This window comes from Vicia villosa, unplaced genomic scaffold (genome assembly GCF_029867415.1).
Source record: "Vicia villosa cultivar HV-30 ecotype Madison, WI unplaced genomic scaffold, Vvil1.0 ctg.000137F_1_1_3, whole genome shotgun sequence".
Taxonomy (NCBI): Eukaryota; Viridiplantae; Streptophyta; class Magnoliopsida; order Fabales; family Fabaceae; genus Vicia; species Vicia villosa.
The window spans coordinates 501,513-523,828 of NW_026705031.1; the positions used below are offsets into that span (position 1 = coordinate 501,513).

Here is a 22,316-nt window from a genome sequence, read left to right on the forward strand (position 1 = left end):
AAAGGCAATGCTTTTATTTGAGATCATTCTTGAATTATGGGGGAAAAAGGATGAACTTGAAGGAACATTATATTGAAGGCATCATTCATTGAAAATAAAAATTGATCGGGATTCGTTTGTTGGGGTTGGAAGTGAATCAAGGTGGATTAAAAGCTCTCGAGTATTTGTGCAGAACTTCTTGACAAAGAAAAAAGGAAGAAAGAGTCACGTGAAACTTAAGGTAAATGTCACGTATAAGGATATTCAAGTATGTTGGGAAAAAAGATTCACTCATCCAAGATTTATTCAAGGCTAAGTCAAAATTATAACAACACCAAATGTCTCCATTACACCACTCAAAAGTCAACATTCATTACAATTCCCCAAAGAAACACAACATTCATTGCAATTGAAGATTACAAAAAATACACATTTTTACAAGTTCAAGAGTTCATCACATTATATTTCACAATCCAAATTCATTACAAAATCCCATTCATCCAAATATCCAATTCGCTACAAAATTATAACAACAAATCTATCCATTTACATAGAGATAAGCATTACAAAATTGTCCTAAATCTATTCCCTATGTTAGTCTTCATTTTCTCTTCATCTTTGAGACCCCCTCCTTCTGGGACATTACAGCCCTGCAATTCAAAGAAAAGAGCCCTGCAATACAAAGAAAAGGTCTCAGATTAGTTGGCATTGACAATCCACCAAAACAGAGGCAACACAAGTCCACAAAATCACGCATTCGACGTTTAAGTTCAAGGCAGATGTAGCTCACTTAGATTATCCAACATTTGCATATACCAATTCACATACCTCTATTTTATACCTGCATTATGTAACCTCAAGACAGTTCCAACACCGAACCATACACACATTACCATTCAAAAAAAGAATAAAAACGAACTTCAGTTGTGTCCGTTATACATTCAGCCAGCCTAACAACCACTACACATGATATTGTGACATAGTTCTACCTATACCGGACTCGCACACAGCCACAAGTACACCATCAAGTCATGGTCAAACATCCTGCACAATGTAAATAAAGTCTAACGCAGTCTTAACATCAATTCACACATAACTTAGTTCAGTTCTCACAAGAAAAACAGATGCAAATGTGTGAGTACAGAGGTTCATCAGAAAAGGCACAGTTTTAATTTGGTTTCAATCAGGTTAGCCACTTCATTCAACTCTAAATTTGTCCATCTAAACCAGAACAAAGGTACTGCATATTAACTAACTTCCCAAACAAACTAACTGAACCGCCAGCTCAACAGAATTCATAACTAACCTAAAACCACCTCTAACCACATCCTAACAGAATTTTAAACCCAATCAACCTCAACAAACTTTTGTAACCATAACTAACTGTCATAACCAACTAACCAATTTCCTAACTATTTCACTCAACATTTAACCACCTCATAACTGAATCACTAAACCTATAACTAACTTCTCCTAATCAAGCTAACAGAATCATTCAGAATTATTCAGCAGAAGAAGAAGGTTCACAATATAACAGAAACAGTCAAGAGACTCACCTCTATATAATCATCATCTTCTGTAGAGCTTGAGGTGAGAACCATTTTCTTCCTCTCTTCACTTCACACCTCAATTCATCTTCAACTCTCCCCAAAAATCATTCCCTCTCGATCCATTCACCATTTCCTCACCATCTTCTTCACCATTCATTCATCTTCATCGCCGACCTTCTCTCTACACACCATTCTCCATTCCCATCTTCTGCTCTCAAGAACCTTCTCCAACAATCTTCAATTGAATTCACACTTCAGTCATTTTCCAAAAGTCCTGCAAGAAAATTCTCTCTCGATCAACCATTCACATAACAAAAAAAAAACGTACAGAAGAAGAGAATTCACTTTAACCACCTCCAAACTTCATTCTGAAATTTCATCAAACATACTTCACGCTTCGATCTGCAAGGACCTTGTTCTTCATCTTCATATGCGAATCATCAAACAACCTCCATCAATTCACGCTCTCAACCTCATATGTTCATCTCACTCTTGCCGCACATCTCAAGCGAACAACACAGAAATAATCGCAGCAAACTTCACCATGAACAATAGCGGAAACGCAAAAATTAAGAAGAGTAGAAGTTGAGTCGGAGAAACAAGAATGCGAAGACGAAGAGCTTTCTGCGCTTGGAAGTTTTACCACATCTTTCTCTGGTTTTCATATCACCGCCAACGAACTCGAAGCACCACCGGACGCATTCTCCGGTTTGAAAGAAAATCGAAAGGAAACCGGAGACAAGAGAAGAGCTGAGGGATGAACAAGATAAGTGTGTGAGGCGGAGACGGAGGTGATCATGTGGTAGCGCCGCCGAAGCTTCATCGGAGAAGGAGGAGATGCGGCCGTTGCATTTTGTGAAGGAGAAGAGGCTCAAAGAATTGGGAGCGTCACAAGTAAACCTAATTCTCTTTCCTATTTATTTTTTATTTTTTAGTTTTTGCTTAATCATAATTTAATAGTATTAGTTGATGCTAATTGAGGTTAGAATGAGGATTAATCGTAGTTAGTTTAATGTCAACTAGAATATTAAGAAAAATCTGGTAGATTAGTGGACCATTAACCTGAATTAATAATTTGAACAATAAATCATATGGATCAGTACAAATCGCTGGGCCTTACCGAATTTCTCTTCATACCCCCAACAGGTCCAGCTCACTCCATTTTGGTACTAGAAAAATCTAAGTCTGAAAACATTCACTTGGGCCTCCTTGTCAGATTCTCTTCACACTTTCCTTAGGCCCATGAAAACTCACCATTGTTGACATAGAGAAAATTGAAATCAAACAACACTCCGTGGGCCTTTACTATCTTGTACCCCCCTAGCCCATGCGCACCCCTCTTTTTTTTTGGCATTTCACAAAATCTGAACAACAAAAATAATGGCTGGGCCAATATCTTTGGGCCCTGCGCTCAGAATTGTTTTTCACCACCATATTCAACTTTTCACCCCCCTATCACTTGTTTTTATTATTATTAAAATTTAGTTTTTGACATAGTTTTTCTCTCTTTTTTTCTTCTTCTTAATAATAAAGATAAAAAACCATTAGAATTTTGTTAGATTTTTTAGGCAATAGTTGACATAAAAAAATGCAATAAAAAAATATTAGCTTCTTAATTAGGTTTTAGGCTAGTTTAATTTTGACTTTTAATTGATTTCTCCTTCCTAAAAACTCATAAAGGTAGTAGTATTTTTAGGTTAATTTTGCACTAATGATTGAATTGATTTGGTACCATTTCCATGTTATTTTTGCATAATTGTTGTGTGATTTTGTTACTTAGCTTTTGGCCATATTTTGGCCCATCTTGTTAATATCATTTGTAGCTCCTTTTAGAATATATTCCTTTAGTATGTTAACTTTAGAAATAGGAATTAAAATAACAATTAGGCTAGAAAATAGGTTAGTCTCCCCTCTTTCATTCTTTTTTTCTTTTCAACTTTAAAATACTAATAAATAAAGAGGCGAATCACATTAAGAAAGTGATAGAGAAATGAGTGGGATTCATTCCCTAATCTGTTTCTCAATCACTTAGTGGCATAGAAATGAGTGGGATTCATTCCGTAATCTGTTTCTCGGTCACTACTTAATGGGAGAGAAATGAGTGGGATTCATTCCCTAATCTGTTTCTCGAACATTAATTAATGGGATAGAAATGAGTGGGATTCATTCCCTAATCTGTTTCTTGAGCATTATATAATGGGATAGAAGTGAGTGGGATTCATTCCCTAATCTGCTTCTCGATCATTATACATTTTTATGTGATTCGAATCGCAAAGTAAAATCCCTTTAAAAAATACTCAACCAAAAACATCCAAAACACCTAATAAAGGCTCGAATTAAAACAAAGTGACGAAGTGGTGCGAAACCTTGTATTGGGTTTTGTTCATCATGTAGTTACATAAAAAACACAAACCCAAGATTCTTTTCTTTTGCCTTGTTAGGCGCTTAAGAACAAGTTAAGTCCTTTCCAAAAGTAGGCGTATAAGTCTCCAAAGGTCGAGCATCGTGGATTGTGACCTTAACCTCTGTTCAACTAAAAAACACAAAACAAATGGAAACTATGGAGCCGAACTACGGTCGCTCTGATTCCTGGTAAGGGATACGTAGGCATTGGGTCGCGGGGCCTAAGCGAGCACACTTGTAAATAATTCCTTCTTTTCCCCGTATTTCTTTTGCATTCATTCACATTTAGGTTTAGACATAGATATACACCCTTTAGATAGAAACAAACATAGGTGGATACCATCGAGTATGATGGGCGTGAGGGGTGCTAGCACCTTCCCCGTGCGTAACCGACTCCCGTGCCCTATTCTCTAGTCCAAAGACCTTGTCCTTGTTCTGAGTTAGGTTTCCTGATATTCCTTTCCCTTATGGGATAAATATATTAGTGGCGACTCTGATTCCATTTTTTGCGGTAGCGACAGCTGGCGACTCTGCTAGGGATGTGATAGACCTGTGCTGGTCCATTCCTAGCGAGTCGACCCTAGCCTTTGTTTGTTTCGTTTATTGGGTGCTTATTTGTTTGTTTGTTTATATGTTTACATTCTGTATATATGTTTGCATGTCATGTTTATTTTCCGCTTGCATATCATGCATCTGGACTATATTATGGGTCCCCGTGGGGACCACATATTTTTCTCCTTTGTTTTGTAGGTTGGGTGGGATGTTATATGAGGTAAAAGGCCCAATACCCAGGCCAGAGTTGACACATAGGATACCTAGGGTAGAGTGGATAGTCATGACGCCAACAGAATGTCAGGTTCTGTTGATTGCGATCATGAGACCCACGACCAGTTGAGATTCGAATGAGATACCATTGTTGACATGTATTTGCAACAATGACGGTGTTTCAAGAGAATTCTTAACGCTGGAGACCTTTTGACCTACCCTGACCTAGATTCACTTGTGAGTGGGGAGGGATATACATGACAAGTACCGTTGGTGAGTATTCTGTTCTGATGGTGACTATTGTTCCTATGGTTCCATGATACATATGTTGGACCTTTGATCTCATGACATTTGACCTACCGAGGCTTTACATCAGTTATTCAGAGGATTGTACAGTGGTTACTCGGATTATATGGACCTTGATCCCATGCTTTTGCATTTCATAACATCATTAATGTATCCACTTCATTTGTGGGGGATTCTAAAGTCTATTTCCAAAAAAAAAAAAGAAACGAAAAAAGTAGAAAAACAAAAAAAAAGATAAAAAAAGAAAATATACTACATGCAATAAAAAAAGAGAAAAAGGAGAATAAAAGAGAAACAAAAGTTGATGAAAAGGCTTTAGGATCCCTTAGAAATGAAACATGCATTCATATTATCATGCATTTCATGACTCTCTCAGAAGCTTATGGGGGCCCTTTCTACTCAGATGCTAACTTCAACAACAAATTGACTTCTCACCACTACGTGCTTGAAAGTTAATAATGGAACAACTCCGTGAGCTTTTGACTAAGATGAGAAAAATGGGGATCAACCCGAATCAGTGTATGGAGGCTATTCAAGCCATTTCTTTTAGACAAGAAGAGTTGAGACAGGTTCTTCAGAGGCTCAATGTTAATCTTACCTCATGTGAAGTTCTTATGAATTAGAAGGGCCGAAATACTGTTGAGATTCCTATTCTTATTAAGGATACTTCGCGTCATGAGAGGAATTTGAAGCCTTCAGGTTCCTAATCATCGAAATTGACAAAAGATTCCACCTCTTGGAGGAAAAGTTTGGTCCATTGGTTTAGATATTGTTGGTTTGTGCCTAGAGTTTGATGTCAAGAATTCCAAGGATCATTCATGTTCATTCCTGATGGTTTGGATATGCAAGCCGAAGTGATAATCGTCTCTTGCACATATGTGGAAATTGCTTGGGGCTCCCGACCGAGGGATAAGCAAGACATTGTCTATCTTGAGCATTGCGCCATTCACATTGCTCGAATCCCTAAAGCATTACAAATTCTTGTGTGACTTCATCAGAATCTTTTTCCATGTGACAATCAAAAGTGTTCTACGAAGACATTTCTCATTCTCAAGTTGTTGCTTCATATCATATGTCATCTCTTCCCGAAATTTTCTTCGAAAAAGCCTTTGCTTGTCAACAAAGAAAGGAAGAATATGATAAATAAACTGGTGTAATTTTGATGCCTTGTGCCCAATTACTTCCCTGCTTATTAGAATCTCAGTTGGTTAAGATTTGTGTTGTGGGTCTTCCTCACCACATATAGCTCTCTTGAGTTTGATGATAATGCAATATTCTTTCAGCCATGATGGTGATTACTGTTCTAGCATCTATATTTGGGGCTCCCGACTGAGGGATAAGCAAGACATTGTCTGGTCTTGAGCCTTGCGCCATTTTCATTGCTCGAATCCTTAAAGTAAGGCAAAACGTACAACTCTTGTGTGAATTCGCCGAAGTTTTCTTTTGAGAAGTGATCTAAAGTGTCATGCAAGAACAAATGATAATGCTAGGTGGTTACCATGCTGGGGCCTCTATCCATTCGACTGAAGGTTGTAAATTGTTTAGAGGCAAAATTCAAGTCCTCTTTGATTTCAGAGCAACCACATCCACTCAAGAGGTTTTATGCACAAATGGAAGTCTCATTGAGGTATCAAAACTGCAAAAGGCATTCAAGAGCAATAAGTCCATACGGAGTCAAGTCTCCTCAACAATGGCATCCATTTAAGATCTTTATTGCATTCTCATTGGTAACATTTTGTTGTTTATTTAAGCATTGCTAGCATGTAAAAACTTGTTAATTTTCGAATGAAAGTCATAATACATTGTTTATGTTTGTCTTGAAGTAATCCATTTGTTTTCACTCAAAAAAAAAGTTTTTGGCATTACGATACCAACTTTATTAATATCTTGCTTAGGCAACGAGCGGAGGGGGAATGATGATAAAGAACGCAAAAATCCTTAATTGTGTGTTTTTGAATAAAACCCTACTGAGGATGTACAGGCATTGTTTCAAATCCCCAAACACCGGAGATGTAAGGGAGATAGACCCTCGTTAACCCCTTTGAGCCTTGAAGTAGGAGTTTCTTTTCTGTTCAGAAAAAACCCTTAATTTTAACCCTGGGGCAGGGTAGTGTTCATTTAACTTGATCAAGTGTTCAAAACTCACAAATGATATGCATCTGAGGATACAACAATGGTTATCCTTCAAAAGGTTGAGGAAAAGTCAAAACTGTGATGGTTATCCTTCACCTACTATGAGGACAAAAGATGACGATACCACAATACTAATTTTTCGTCAATCATGGAATGAGGCAGTCGCAATCACTTCCAACGAATCAAAGATAATGCGAGGTCATCCGACTTGTTCAAAAAAAAAAGCAAAAAAAAAAAAGGCAAAATGATGATAAAAAAGAAAAAGAAAAAAGTGATGAAAGAAAAAAATATAGCAATAAAAAGAAAAAGGATGGTGAAAATAAAGCAAGAACAAAGTCGTGTAATAATGAATCAAAAGATAAAAGGCGAGTGACTGCCATGTCCGAAAAACCTCATTGATTCCTCAACAGTTTCAAAATTCCTTGTGAGGGATGAACACTCATGTTGAGTTAATTGAACTTAGTAATGGAGAACATCATGAAAGGGGTGGGTACTAAATAATTTTGAGCCTAAAAAATCCTTTGTTTCTGAAAACCATGAACCAGCCCAAGTTACAACCCTTAAAAGTCCTAATTGAAGTATGGTTTATTTCGAAGACGCACTCCAATGAGATAGCGTTTAACTGACTCTCAATGAAGCGTAACACACATCTATGTTGGTATTGTATGCCCGCTTTGCATTTCATTCACCAGAGGTGGCCACCTCATTGCATAAAAAGTTTTTAAACTTCAAGACTAGCATAGGCTTTGCATTAGAATTATCATTCTTATAATTAACATTCTTTTGCATACAAAACATTTGCTTAAACATCAAGGAAGTTTGTATGATGAGAATCCATGAAGATCTTGATCACGTCAAAGTAAAAGAGACTTGAGAACTCCGTAGAGTAAAAAGAAATCATTATCAAAGCAAGTTATCTGAATACTCCTTTGAGCATGTGCAGCCTGATGCCCTTGTTGTTTGATCAGTAAGGGACAAGTGCCTGAAGACTCCAATGAGCATGATCAGTTTCATAATGTTTTTGATTGGTTACCCTGAGGGGAAAAGGTTGAATTCTCCATTGAGAAAATCAGTTGATACCTTCTTTGATTAAATACCCTGAAGGGAGAAGTCTGAATACTCGGTGTAGTAGATGCATTTTGATTAAGTACCTTAAGAGGAAGAGTTTGAAGACTCCATTGAGCATGATAAAGTTGCTTCCATAGTTTGGTTGATTTCAAAGGAAGTAGACTTGAGGATCATGATAAGATGTATATAATCAGGGGCAATCATGACGAGGAATCTCTCTCGTGAGTTCAGCCTATCTGGGGCAAGCAAATCAAGGTTTGACATCTCAAACTCAATCAATCTGGGTTAATCAAGTCGAGGAATCTCTCTCTTGATTTCAATCAATTTGAAGTAGTGACGTCGAGGAATCTCTCAAACTCACTCAATCTGGGGCAGTTACGTCGAGATTCGGAAAAATCTCTTCAAGGATCCGTTGATCAAAAGAAAGAATATTTCAAACGCTTGAATATGCCGGGGTAGAATTTTCTTAAGTAATGGTGGTGTAAGGATCCTTTCGAGGCAAATGTCTTCGTTAAATCAGATATCTTCACAAGTCAGGCGGCCTGGGGCATACTCCTTTGGTTTGTATTGAAGAAACCATTATTCACCTGTAGGGTGCGGTTGTCCATCATAGAGTGAAGAAGTATCACAATGCTTTTCCCCCAGCAAGTTACTCTCTCCCCAAGCATAGGAGTTTATTTCTCCTATAAAAGTCTCTCCAAGCATAGGAGTTTATTTCTCCTAGAAAAAGTCTCTCCCCAAGCATAGGAGTTTATTTCTCCTGAGAATTTATTCTCTCCCCAAGTATAGGAGTTTATTTCTCCTCGAAGTTGTTCCAATCCTCCCAACAAGGGCTCCTTATCCGGATTTTTAATCCCCACCATGGTGAATTGAGGGAATCTCCTCAAACTGAAAAATCCACCAAGCAATGGCACATGGTGAGAAGTCAGAAGTTATTCTTCAAGTCAACAATCAGAAGTATATCTTGCAAGTTAAAGTCCAATGTCTATTGGCACCCCCACAGAGTTCTCAATACTAAGGGGATTCTCCCTGGTGTTTACCTCTCCCGAGGTCAGAGACAAAGTTCGATCGACAAGTCAGCGGAATATTCTCTAAAGGGCCCTCGTTATCTTTGTATATAGTAATCATTGCATTTACATTGCATCTACAAAAACACGTAGCATTTCCATGAATATGGAGCACTACGCCATGAAAAAAAAATCAAACATGCATAAGCCAAGTTTGTTTGTGCTCCAAAGGCAGAAGGTAACATATATCCCCAGAAGAAGTCTCACTTTCTCTCCAGTGTGGATTGAATACAAAGTCAGTCTTCATTAAGATCATAGTCTCTTTGGTTATTTCCCGTTTGCTGAGTTCAATCGTTTGGATAATCCATACTTTGTGTATGGCAATTCGAATGATTCTCACCCTTGTAGAATTACACCCTGCCTTTGGCCTGAGGGATCCATGTAATTCTTATGCTTCGCAAGCATCAATATCTTCTTGAAAGCCCAGTGTTTACTGGCATCCCCTGATTGATTCTAGTTGTCACTAGCCTTTCTTTCAGTCAATTCCAGTGTTTATTGGCGTCCCTTAATTGAATCTAGTCATTACTTTCATGTCAAGTCCAATAGTTATTGGCATCACTTTCAAATCCAGTGTTCATCAACATCCCCAATGAGAGTCTAATCGTTACTAGTCTCCTTCAGTCAAGTCCAATGATTATTGGCATCTCTTTCCTTAAAGTCCCATGGTTATGGGCATCCTTCAAAGTCTGGTTGTTACCAGCAAAAGTCCTGTTGTTACAGGCACCTTGGGCCAGTTCTAGTTGTTACTAGTCTGTTCCTTTAAAAGTGCCGTGGTTATGGGCATCTTTTAAAGTCTGGTTGTTACCAGCAAAAGTCCTGTTGTTACAGGCATCCTTTGGTCAGTTCTAGTTGTTACTAGTCTGTTCCTTTAAAAGTCCCGTGGTTATGGGCATCTTTCAAAGTCTGGTTGTTACCAGAAAAAGTCCTGTTGTTACAGGCATCCTTTGGTAAGTTCTAGTTGTTACTAGTCTGTTCCTTTAAAAGTCTCGTGGTTATGGGCATCTTTCAAAGTCTGGTTGTTACCAGCAAAAGTCCTGTTGTTACAGGCATCCTTTGGTCAGTTCTAGTTGTTACTAGTCTGTTCCTTTAAAGTCCTGTGGTTACATGCATCTTTGGTTAGGTCTGATCGTTATTAGTCCTTTCCTCCAAAGTCTGGTTGTTACCAGCAAAAGTCCTGTTGTTACAGGCATTCTTTGGTCGAGTCTAGTGGTTCCTAGCCTTTTCCTTAAAGTCCTGTTGTTACGGGCATCCTTTGGTCAGGTCTGATTGTTATTAGTCCTTTCCTTCAAAGTCCGGTTGTTATCGGCAAAGGTCCAGTAGTTGACTGGCGTTTCTTGTTTATGTCAAGCATTTAATAGTATCCCCTGTTTGGAAGCAGTAGTAACTGGTGTCCTTTCTCAAAATCACAGTTACAAATGTCTCTTCAGAGTTGTTACTCCAGAGCGCAAATTTTTGGGTTCTTTGGTATTCAATCCACTTACACCTCAAATGTCCATAACTTGTATCGTTCGTACATTCAGGTCCAAGCAGATTGAATAGGGGCAGCTGTTGCACCCCAAAATTTGCCCATCCATTTTATTTCTAACTGGCTTATTGCTTTAGCATCATTTGCATTTCCGATCATAAATAAAGCCATGCATCATTAAACAATAAATTTGGTTTAAGATCAAGGACTTTGGGATATTAGAGTTTAATGGTTCGTTGCGTGAATTTGTTGAGTTTCACCAATTAAAAGACAAGATTAAGGTCTTGTGTCTTCAAGTTATATCACAAAGGGACTTTATTGAAAGGCAGTGCTTTTATTTGAGATCATTCTTGAATTATGGGGGGAAAAGGATGAACTTGAAGGAACATTATATTGAAGGCATCATTCATTGAAAATACAAATTGATCGGGATTCGTTTATTGGGGTTGGAAGTGAATCAAGGTGGATTAAAAGCTCTCGAGTATTTGTGCAGAACTTCTTGACAAAGAAAAAAGGAAGAAAGAGTCACGTGAAACTTAAGGTAAATGTCACGTATAAGGATATTCAAGTATGTTGGGAAAAAAGATTCACTCATCCAAGATTTATTCAAGACTAAGTCAAAATTATAAGAACACCAAATGTCTCCATTACACCACTCAAAAGTCAACATTCATTACAATTCCCCAAAGAAACACAACATTCATTGCAATTGAAGATTACAAAAAAAACACATTTTTACAAGTTCAAGAGTTCATCACATTATATTTCACAATCCAAATTCATTACAAAATCCCATTCATCCAAATATCCAATTCGCTACAAAATTATAACAACAAATCTATCCATTTACATAGAGATAAGCATTACAAAATTGTCCTAAATCTATTCCTTATGTTAGTCTTCATTTTCTCTTCATCTTAGAGACCCCCTCCTCCTGGGACATTACAGCCCTGCAATTCAAAGAAAAGAGCCCTGCAATACAAAGAAAAGGTCTCAGATTAGTTGGCATTGACAATCCACCAAAACAGAGGCAACACAAGTCCACAAAATCACGCATTCGACGTTTAAGTTCAAGGCAGATGTAGCTCACTTAGATTATCCAACATTTGCATATACCAATTCACATACCTCTATTTTATACCTGCATTATGTAACCTCATGACAGTTCCAAAACCGAACCATACACACATTACCATTCAAAAAAAGAAAAAAAGAACTTCAGTTGTGTCCGTTATACATTCAGCCAGCCTAACAACCACTACACATGATATTGTGACATAGCTCTACCTATACCGGACTCGCACACAGCCACAAGTACACCACCAAGTCATGTTCAAACATCCTGCACAATGTAAATAAAGTCTAACGCAGTCTTAACATCAATTCACACATAACTTAGTTCAGTTCTAACAAGAAAACCAGATGCAAATGTGTGAGTACAGAAGTTCATCAGAAAAGGCACAGTTTTAATTTGGTTTCAATCAGGTTAGCCACTTCATTCAACTCTAAATTTGTCCATCTAAACCAGAACAAAGGTACTGCATATTAACTAACTTCCCAAACAAACTAAGTGAACCGCCAACTTAACAGAATTCATAACTAACCTAAAACCACCTCTAACCACATCCTAACAGAATTTTAAACCCAATCAACCTCAACAAACTTTTGTAACCATAACTAACTGTCATAACCGACTAACCAATTTCCTAACTATTTCACTCAACATTTAACCACCTCATAACTGAATCAACAAACCTATAACTAACTTCTCCTAATCAAGCTAACAAAATCATTCAGAATTATTCAACAGAAGAAGAAGGTTCACAATATAACAGAAACAATCAAGGGACTCACCTCTATATAATCATCATCTTCTGTAGAGCTTGAGGTGAGAACCATTTTCTTCCTCTCTTCACTTCACACCTCAATTCATCTTCAACTCTCCCCAAAAATCATTCCCTCTCGATCCATTCACCATTTCCTCACCATCTTCTTCACCATTCATTCATCTTCATCGCCGACCTTCTCTCTACACACAATTCTCCAATCCCATCTTCTGCTCTCAAGAACCTTCTCCAACAATCTTCAATTGAATTCACACTTCAGTCATCTTCCAAAAGTCTTGCAAGAAAATTCTCTCTCGATCAATCATTCACATAAAAAAAAACGTACAGAAGAAGAGAATTCACTTTAACCACCTCCAAACTTCATTCTGAAATTTCATCAAACATACTTCACGCTTCGATCTGCAAGGACCTTGTTCTTCATCTTCATCTGCGAATCATCAAACAACCTCCATCAATTCACGCTCTCAACCTCATATGTTCATCTCACTCTTGCCGCACATCTCAAGCGAACAACACAGAAATAATCGCAGCAAACTTCACCATGAACAATAGCGAAAACACAAAAATTAAGAAGAGTAGAAATTGAGTCGGAGAAACAAGAACGCGAAGACGAAGAGCTTTCTGCGCTTGGAAGTTTTACCACATCTTTCTCTGGTTTTCATATCACCGCCGACGAACTCGAAGCACCACCGGACGCATTCTCCGGTTTGAAAGAAAATCGAAAGGAAATCGAAAGGAAACCGGAGACAAGAGAAGAGCTGAGGGATGAACAAGATAAGTGTGTGAGGCGGAGACGGAGGTGATCATGTGGTAGCGCCGCCGAAGCTTCATCGGAGAAGGAGGAGATGCGGCCGTTGCATTTTGTGAAGGAGAAGAGGCTCAAAGAATTGGGAGCGTCACAAGTAAACCTAATTCTCTTTTCTATTTATTTTTAATTTAATAGTATTAGTTGATGCTAATTGAGGTTAGAATGAGGATTAATCGTAGTTAGTTTAATGTCAACTAGTAAAGGACCCGTGCGTCCGCACGGGTCACGTAAAGTCGGTATAAATATTAAATAAATATAATATGGTTATGGTTAAAAAATGTATTTTAATTTATACGAATTAACAGAAAAAAATCAATATTAATTGTCATATAAATATTAATTTAATTTATTAAGTTGTAGTAGTTGTTAGGATATAGATATATTGGGTAATTGCTATTAAATCAAATATATGGTGGAAAAAAAAGTTTGGCCCGTCGGGCATGCCAATAATTTTTATAATTGTTTATAATTTTAATTTTACAATTTCTGTCAATATTATAAAATAAAATATATTATACAACAAAAAAATATATTGGTTTAATAATTTGATTAGATTTAATGTAAAATAAAAAAAAAAATATACGCCAAAAAAAGATGGATAACACAATTTGATTATGTTTGATAAATTTGTGTAGTAATTTATAAGTTATATGCTATAGTAATTCAGAATTCATTAATATATGATCTCTATATTTGTTCAATTTAAGTAAATATTTTGTCGGCCCGTCAAAATAATAGGTTAGGCCCGTCGGGCATGCCTATAATTTTTAAATTTTCTGTATTGTAAATTTATTAATTATATTGATAATATATAATTTTATCATCTAATAAAAAATAAATTTAAACACAGGTAAATTTTATAAGGAATCTCTGACAAATTTTAAACAAATAATCATTGTTGAAAAATTTAAAAGAAAAAGTTTTTATAAAATGCAATGTGATAAGTAAATTGTAAAAGATATCATATGAGTATAAAATTCATATGAATATAAAATTTATATATTATGAATTTATATATGCAAAAAATATAGTATGAATTTATCCATCTTTTTTATAAATATTGAATACATAATAAAATAAATTAAATAAAAATAATAACAAATTTGAGTTTTTCATAAGAAAATTGTGTTATCCATCTTTTTTATCAATTTAATACATGCAAATTTCTCCAAATTAAGAATTTTTTATAATATTTAATATGTAATAAATATATAAAATTAATTTTATAAATATTCACCATTTACAATACTAATAAATTATTATTATTATTATTAATATTATTATTATTATTTTATTTTTTTATAGAAAGTATTTTTATTATTGTTGTTGTTATATTGTTATTATTATTATTATTATTATTACTATTATTATTATTATTATATATAAAGATAAGAAAAACTATGATGTTATTTTTTAAATATAAGGTGAATTCTTATCTACCCAACTCAAAAAGTTGGGTAAGGGTACCTCCTATGTAAAATGCTTTGAAAACAATAAACAATTATAATATTTAATAAATAATTAAATGTGTTAAGATTATATGGCATCATGTGATTGGTGGAAGGTACATTACCCAACTTTTTGTGATGGGTAGAGAAGTTGTCCCCTAAATATAAATATTTCAAAATGATGTTAATAATCATTATTATCCTTTATTACATAATTTAATACAAATATTTTTTAAAGGTGAATTCTTATCTATCCAACACAAAAAGTTGAGTAGAGTTACCTTTAGTATAAAATGCTTTGGAAATAAAAACCATTAAAAATAGAAGTAATGTAGTTATTATGGAAACCTCTAAAAACCATTAAAAATAAAAACATACTTTTTTCGATAATATAATTGTAATTTCAAATGATTTACTTAATTAATATATTTTATTATAGTTATTATATTTATTACTTAAAAAAATATATGTAAAGTAACATCTTAAAATTTATTAAACACAGATCAAGATTATTTATAATATTTAAAATTTTAAATAATAATAATCATAAATTATATATAGACCATATATTCAAAAGTCTAATAAAAAATTGGAAATAAAAGATCAAAAGCCCAATAAAAAAATTCCCTCTTTCTTCGACAAATATGAGATTTTGAAGGAGTATAAATAGTGGAAAATAAATAATGGAAAACTTTTCAATTTCCTATATTAAAAATAGAAACAGAACAGAAAAAGTCTACGCCATGGTAAAAGAGGGACTTTACATTTTCTTAGAGGATAATGATATAGAAACGTGTATAGAAACTGATAGTCCAAAATTACAATAAAATCGCAAATTAATAAACCCTATTTAAGTGAGTGGGCATGATTAATATATTGATGGCTATTAATTATGCCATATACACAATATTAATTGTAATAATTAATTATGATTTATTTTAGAAGAAAGAGAAATATGACCCTTTATTAGACAATATATCCCTAAGCATTTTCCGTTAAGCTATGAATAAGATCTTTGTTGAATGAATAAATAATTAATTTCACACCCTTTTCTTTTGGAAAAAAATCAATTTTCTTATTCATAATCATTATTTTCATGATTAAAAAAAATCATAATACAATTTCAAACAACAATTCCATCGATTCATAATTTTCTATAAAAAAAAACCTCTAAACAATATATCTACATTTGGTACAATAAGAACCATACATTTCTATAAATCAATTCTCATAAAACTAAATGTACTAATAAATTACTGACATAGCTTTGATACACCAAGAACAATAAACCAATTCTCATAATAGTAACCAAGTGAAAGATAAAGCCACAAAGCCGTGAAACAATTCTCATCCAAAAGCTATGCAACCATTATCAGAGAACCATCATTTTCATGAAATAATAAATTCTTACAACACATTCATATATTTATAACAGAATAAAATGTATTCTTATAAAAGCAATAACAATTCTAATTTCTTCTAACAATCTACTTGAAGCAAATAAAGTAAATGTATTCTTACAATAACAACCATATTAATTCCATAAAATAATAAGGCAACTCCAATTTCCCTATAAGAACAAATGGAAACAAATCCACTCCGCTGCTGTTTCTCTTATGCCATCCCTCGTGCCCACCATCTTCACCTTTTTCTTTCCCTTGTTTATAAGTAATTAAAAGGTTTAGATTGGAGCAAGAGACATTTAAAAAGATACAATAGTTTGTATATTCTCTTACGTTTATTTAATGATTTTTTGTCAAAATCAAATTGTTAAATTTCTATTTTGTTCCCTAAAAACAAACTGTTAAACTTATGACTTTGTTTGTCAAAATAAAAACATATTGAGAAGAAAAACCCTTAAAAAACCTCAAAATATAAAATACACAAACTATTACACAAAAAAAAAGAAAAATCTTAAAACATAGAATACACAAAGGAAGGAGAAATTTTTGGATTTTCATAGAAGGAACAGACTGCAGAAAACTAAATCGAAATAAAATGATGGCAGCGACAATTTTGAGCAATTTTCGGTAACTTTGAGGAGGGGGGATTGTTTCATATCAGAGTGAAAAAGATAAGTAGAACATACAAAAATCTAATACAAAATACGATAGTTGAAAAATATATGATTGTTAAAATTAGAGAACAAATCATACCTGCAAATCAGAAAGGATGAAATAATTTAGGGGAAAAGTAAAGGATATATTGAAAATGTAGAATTGAAAACTTAAAAGAAGGAAGAAGGATCCCTATATTTATGTTTTAAAACTTATAAGAAGGAAGAAGGATCCCTATGTCCCCTATAATCGGCGGAGCCGGAGAAAAAAAATAAGGTTAAGGAAGATGAAAAGAGACACAGACCCTTCTGCTTGATAGAATGCTACTGAATAATATAAAAAGAAAAGTGTTAGGTAGATTTGGTTAGGAGTATGAATTTGTAGATGTAGAGAAGGAATTGGAATGGGTGGTATTTCAAATTCGTGATATTTCCCAATGCTGGAAAACTAAAAAGTTAAAATATTCTCATTGGAACAGAAAACATGCGTGGAAAATTGATATGAAACATGCTTGGAATACTTTTACGGTAAAAGAGGTGATTGGTGTAAAAAAAAATATCACATTAATGTTCACATATAGATATAAATAATAGTTATAGCTTAACATTTCTTTTAACCTTTAAATTTCTTTCAACTGTAAAATAAAATAAATGCTATTAATCAATAAATTTATAATTACTATTAAGAAATAAATCTATAATTAGTATTAGACACTTCAATTGTTACTTTATAGATTAAATAAAAAAAATATTTAGAATATCGTAGTAATGATTATATTAGATAAGAAATATTAATCCATTATATTTTAAACATAAATTCAAAAATATTTTAATATTGATTTTCTTATTTTAATTTATAAAATTAAATGACTTTTTCAAGGACGGTGGTTAACATTGGAACAAACAACAAAAATAAATAAAATTGAAATACAATATTGTTGGAATAATAAAATATATAAATTGGAAGACATGTATTAAAAAAATGTTTTTATAATACAATATTGTTGGAATAATAAAATATATTAATTGAAATACATGTATTAAAAAATTCGTTTTTATTTAAAAAAAAAAGATAATTAGGTTAAATATTAATGACAATAATAATGTTGACTATAAATGTTTGTGAAATTTGAATATAAAGAGTTATTGTTGAAATACTAAAATACAATAATTACAATATATTACTTTAAAAATAATTTTGTTTTCATTTTTTTAATATAGATGAAGAGACAAAACCAAACTTTTGGTTTACCTGTGCTAACAAAAATATTGAAAAATATCGTAACTTTGAAAATTTCAAAAGTACAAATATGAATGGTGAAATATGTAATTATTGATTTTATTTTATTAATTAGATCATATACATGAATACTTATTTTATTTATTAACATAATTATCAAATATTGAACATTATGATTTCGAATATCAATTTATTGGAATACTAAAAAGGCAAGTTTGAAAGTTTTAATAAGTTAAAATACTAAAATCCAAATAGGTTGATAATAATAACACAAACTAAAGTAGATGTCCAACAAATTATTATATATTAGTTTCTTTTTTTTTTCCCTGACTATGCCCCTGAAAACAAAAGTATGACAAAACATTAAAAAAAAAAACATCTCATCCCCTTCCCTACAGGGGGCGCAATAAGATTCATTGTTAAGCAACATTCGGCTCACACATGTAAATCCCTGTATTTGTCATTTAGGACCATTCCATTTTTGCAGAGTAAAATCCTACCTATATATTTAAAATTGTTAGAATCATTTGTAACATAAACTGTAAAAAACCAACTTAAACTAAGATGTCAGTTGATTTGTTCTAATTATACTCATTTTGATTTGTTTTAATTATACTCCTTTTAATTATACAACCCTAAAAATAAAATTGAAAAAAACAGTCGCTCATCCAAAGGTTGAAGGGGAATAAATTTAATGGAAAAAGAAAATTGGAGAATGAGGAGAGTTATTCATGTAGTTATTCTTATAGCAAATGCTCCCATTGATGTGCATTGGAAAATAATAGAGACTTTAATAATGAGAAGGAAGCGTTGGAAGTGATGAAATGCCAAAATAATTTGTTTTACGCGTGAAACAATATTTGGGGAAAACCAACGGTCCAATTATTAATATAAAAAGTTTATAAACATAGGGAGAAATAATGAAAAGGTAGGGTTTTTTTAATATGTATGTTCCAATGCAATAACAGTATAGAAGATAGTGCAGGTTTTTTCATATTCCAATACAGAACTTTTGCATTAAATAAACTGTTGGAATGTAATCATGATTAGATGTAAAATGACGCTCAGGGGTATGCAAAACCATGTTTAATTGTTTGTGATTAGGGTAATTAAGGCAATTTGGTGGTAATTCATTTTTATATATTAAAATAGACTAGAATATTAAGAAAAATCTGGTAGATTAGTGGACCATTAACCTGAATTAATAATTTGAACAATAAATCATATGGATCAGTACAAATCGCTGGGCCTCACCGAATTTCTCTTCATACCCCCAACAGGCCCAGCTCACTCCATTTTGGTATTAGAAAAATCTAAGTTTGAAAACATTCACTTGGGCCTCCTTGCCAGATTCTCTTCACACTTTCCTTAGGCCCATGAACACTCACCATTGTTGACATAGAGAAAATTGAAATCAAACAACACTCCGTGGGCCTTTACTACCTTGTACCCCCTAGCCCATGCGCACCCCTCTTTTTTTTTGGCATTTCACAAAATCTGAACAACAAAAATAATGGCTGGGCCAATATCTTTGGGCCCTGCGCTCAGAATTGTTTTTCACCACCATATTCAACTTTTCACCCCCCTATCACTTGTTTTTATTATTACTAAAATTTAGTTTTTGACATAGTTTTTCTCTCTTTTTTTCTTCTTCTTAGTAACAAAGATAAAAAACCATTAGAATTTTGTTAGAGTTTTTAGGCAATAGTTGACATAAAAAAATGCAATAAAAAAATATTAGCTTCTTAATTAGGTTTTAGGCTAGTTTAATTTTGACTTTTAATTGATTTCTCCTTCCTTAAAACTCATAAAGGTAGTAGTATTTTTAGGTTAATTTTGCACTAATGATTGAATTGATTTGGTACCATTTCCATGTTATTTTTGCATAATTGTTGTGTGATTTTTTTACTTAGCTTTTGGCCATATTTTGGCCCATCTTGTTAATATCATTTGTAGCTCCTTTTAGAATATATTCCTTTAGTATGTTAACATTAGAAATAGGAATTAGAATAACAATTAGGCTAGAAAATAGGTTAGTCTCCCCTCTTTCATTATTTTTTTCTTTTCAACTTTAAAACACTAATAAATAAAGAGGCGAATCACATTAAGAAAGTGATAGAGAAATGGGTGGGATTCATTCCCTAATCTGTTTCTCAATCACTTAGTGGCATAGAAATGAGTGGGATTCATTCCCTAATTTGTTTCTCGGTCACTACTTAATGGGAGAGAAATGAGTGGGATTCATTCCCTAATCTGTTTCTCGAACATTAATTAATGGGATAGAAATGAGTGGGATTCATTCCCTAATCTGTTTCTTGAGCATTATATAATGGGATAGAAGTGAGTGGGATTCATTCCCTAATCTGCTTCTCGATCATTATACATTTTTATGTGATTCGAATCGCAAAGTAAAATCCCTTTAAAAAATACTCAACCAAAAACATCCAAAACACCTAATAAAGGCTCGAATTAAAACAAAGTGACGAAGTGGTGCAAAACCTTGTATTGGGTTTTGTTCATCATGTAGTTACATAAAAAACACAAACCCAAGATTCTTTTCTTTTGCCTTGTTAGGCGCTTAAGAACAAGTTAAGTCCTTTCCAAAAGTAGGCGTATAAGTCTCCAAAGGTCGAGCATCGTGGATTGTGACCTTAACCTCTGTTTAACTAAAAAACACAAAACAAATGGAAACTATGGAGCCGAAATACGGTCGCTCTGATTCCTGGTAAGGGATATGTAGGCATTGGGTCGCGGGGCCTAAGCGAGCACACTTATAAATAATTCCTTCTTTTCCCCGTATTTCTTTTGCATTCATTCGCATTTAGGTTTAGACGTAGATATACACCCTTTAGATAGAAACAAACATAGGTGGATACCATCGAGTACGATGGGCGTGAGGGGTGCTAGCACCTTCCCCTTGCGTATCCGACTCCCGTGCCCTATTCTCTGGTCCAAAGACCTTGTCCTTGTTCTGAGTTAGGTTTCCTGATATTCCTTTCCCTTATGGGATAAATATATTAGTGGCGACTCTGATTCCATTTTTCGCGGTAGCGACACCGCCCTAGGTAACTGTGCAAATCATTTCAAATATCACGTTATCTCTCCTAACGTCATTCAACATTAAATGCATTTGATTCTTTGCATTCTGTAACTGTTCATTCTCAGGATTTAATTGCATTTAGTTTCAAATCTGTGTCTATCTAAACCCTTTCTCATTCTTTTTACTCTTTTCATACATTCATCATTCTCTAGTCTTTTATGTGTTTCTGTCATGTTCTCTCTCTTCTCAAACCCTAAAAAGAAACCCAGTAATCTCAGAAGTGCTTCAATGGCTTCCCCCTCAAATAAGACTGTTGGTTCGTCTTCGCAGCAACAACATCAACAAGAGCAAGAACAAGAGCAACAACCTGTTCCCCAGATAACTTGTTCGATTCCGTGGGATCAGTTAGAAGTTATCTGCAAATTGATGGTAGATTTTGATAATCTGGAGAAACATAATTTTCATCTTACAGAGAATATGGTTTTTCAAGGTTGGGGACCTTTGTTCTATGATTTGTGTGGTCAAGTCTACCCAGATTCAGTGAAGGAATTCTGGTTTCATGCAACCGTTATGCCTAAAGCCATTATCTCCATTGTTCATGGTGAACTTTTCTCTATAACGAAATCTCTTATCCGAAAATTGTTTGGGTTGATGAACACTGAAGGTGCTAATGAAGCAACTCCTAGAACTGATTAGGATGTTGTTTATACGAAAATCTTTCAGAATGGAAAGAAATCTAAGGAAGTCAAGGATCTGAAAACCATATACAAGGTTTGGACTAAGATTCATCTGGATTTTCTCTACCACAGAAAATCAACAAGTTCGTCAAACTTCGTCAACAAGGACCAACAATATATTATGTATTGTATTGGTAAACAAATCAAAGTGGATCTTCCCTACATCGTTTTCAATCACATATGGCATGTTGTGAATGATTCTAGAAATGAAAACAAGCTGAAGTATCCAAACCAAAAGAGGAACGTTATTCATTTTGGAAGGATAATCACAAATCTTCTGGTTCAATCAAAGATTGTTGTACATCTGGAGTCTGTTGGTATAATCAATAATCCTTACACCATTATTGGAAGTACTCTGAATGCTCATACTCTGAAGAAAATGGGTATAATCCAATCTATTGATT

The 22,316-nt window shown here is 33.9% G+C and overlaps 1 long non-coding RNA gene across 1 annotated transcript; it reads right to left on the reverse strand.

The window, feature by feature from the left end:
- Positions 1–459: 459 nt before the first annotated feature.
- On the reverse strand, positions 460–2,392 carry LOC131624561 (uncharacterized). Its single transcript, XR_009290621.1, has 3 exons — positions 1,884–2,392; positions 1,536–1,803; positions 460–651 (listed from the first exon to the last, which is right to left on the reverse strand). It is a non-coding gene; the product is annotated as an uncharacterized LOC131624561 (long non-coding RNA).
- Positions 2,393–22,316: the final 19,924 nt, after the last annotated feature.